The sequence below is a fragment of the Arachis ipaensis genome, chromosome B08 (genome assembly GCF_000816755.2).
Source record: "Arachis ipaensis cultivar K30076 chromosome B08, Araip1.1, whole genome shotgun sequence".
Taxonomy (NCBI): Eukaryota; Viridiplantae; Streptophyta; class Magnoliopsida; order Fabales; family Fabaceae; genus Arachis; species Arachis ipaensis.
In genome coordinates this window covers 13,065,899-13,067,859 of record NC_029792.2, presented here as the reverse complement: position 1 = coordinate 13,067,859, position 1,961 = coordinate 13,065,899, and positions in this window count along the sequence as shown.

Genomic DNA, 1,961 nt, shown 5'->3' with positions numbered 1-1,961 from the left:
CTCAACTTATGGCGCTAATGTTACCGTCAGATGTTTTTTGTTGGTAATGTTCATCAGATTTTTTGCCCATGTACCATCATATTCCGATGCTAAATTTGCCGTATGTTACCGGCAGATATCAAAATCTGACGGTACACATTTACCGGTGAGATTTATACCGTCGAATTTAATCAGACAAAAAATCCGCCGATAAACATAGTACCGAAGGATTTTTTTTATCTTTCCGCCGGTAAATCCGACGGTACTCAATATTTTTCTTGTAGTGAATAACAACAAATTATAGTAACAAATTTTTACAATACCAGCCATAAAAAATTAGGACCAACAACAAATTGTTATCTAATTAAAAATTAGGACCAGCAAATAAGCAATAACAGCAACAAATTTAACTCAACAAATTAGATCAGCAACAACAACAAATTAGGGCCAACAAATTGGCAACAAACAACAACAAATTTAACTCAACAAATTAGACCAGCAACAACAACAAATTTAACTCAACAAATTAGGGCCAGTGAAATACAAAACAATCAACAATAAAAGAACCAGCAACAACAACAAATTTTTTTATTCCAAAAATTGGTGAATATACTGACTTTCGAAGAAGACATTGTTAAGTTGCAGGAGAGGGCTTAATGACGGCGCAGAGTTCTCGGTTGATTGGAGACGACACGAGATTCTCAACGACAGAGAGGTCTGCTTGGTGATGGAGAGGGCTTCTTGGCGACGGAGAGGTGCTTGGTGACGGAAAAAATTCCTGCGGTTGGAAATCGCGACGGCGCGACGAGGAACACACTACCGCCACAGATTGCGTGAAAAGGATGGAGGGGCAGAAGGAAGATGGAAGAGGAGGGAGGAAGGCACTACAATCTATGACTAGATGGAGGGAGGGAGAGAGATTCTGATATTCTTCAGAAGAAGAAAAGTGAGGGAGGGAAGCACTTGATCCTTTGTGAGTTAGTCACTCCTTTAGAGTTAGTGATTTTGATGTTAGGTTAAAGAATAAAATAGTAAAATCATTGGTACTGCAAGTTAATCTTCAGTTTGGTTCGATTTAGTTTGATTTTTATCATGCCAACCGAAAATCAAACTAAATTGATCTTTTTTTAGAAAAAATAAAAAATCGATTTTTATATTAGTTATTGTAAATTTTGATTCATTTTTGTGATAATTTTCGAATCAATTCGATAACTTATATTCTTAGAGATAGATGGGTGGGATTATTCGATAATTGATAATGACGTTGCAATTTTTTTTAGCACATTTGATAACATCTAGGTCTATGGAGATTATCATTGTGATTAAGAATATTTTCACAATAATATTAGTTATACATTGAAACTTATAAATGAGCTAATTAATATGATTTAATAGCTAATTTTATGTGTATAATTATACATAGTATATTTTTTTTATTTGAGAGTTATTTAAAATTTATTTAAATATATCTTTATTTTTTTAATACTTAATTTTTTTAAAAAATTTATTTAAATATAAAATAATTTTTATTTATTAAAATTTTTAAAAAAAATAAAAAAAACAAATACTTTTTTAAAAAACTAATTTAAACTGACCCTAAATCTATTATTTTATTCAAACTTTTGATAATCAATTATTAGTTAAAACTATTTTTCTTAATAGTTAATACTACATCTAATCGTATCATCACAAACTACTTTGGAAATGGATCCTCTCAATTTTTCTTCGAGAATAAAGTGTGATCTTCCATCATTAATTTTATAAGTGGGACAAAAAATAAATATGAGAGAGAAAATAATAAAATGTGAGATTAAACAATTGACACCATCCAATTTTTTCTCCACTGAAAAGGATCCACTCCCCGATGTTACCCTTCTCTCTATCCATCATGATGATTACCATCACCATCTATCATAGTTAAATTATTTGTAGTTTTATAATAATTTTTTATTATTTTTTATGGTTTAAAAATTTGAAATTAA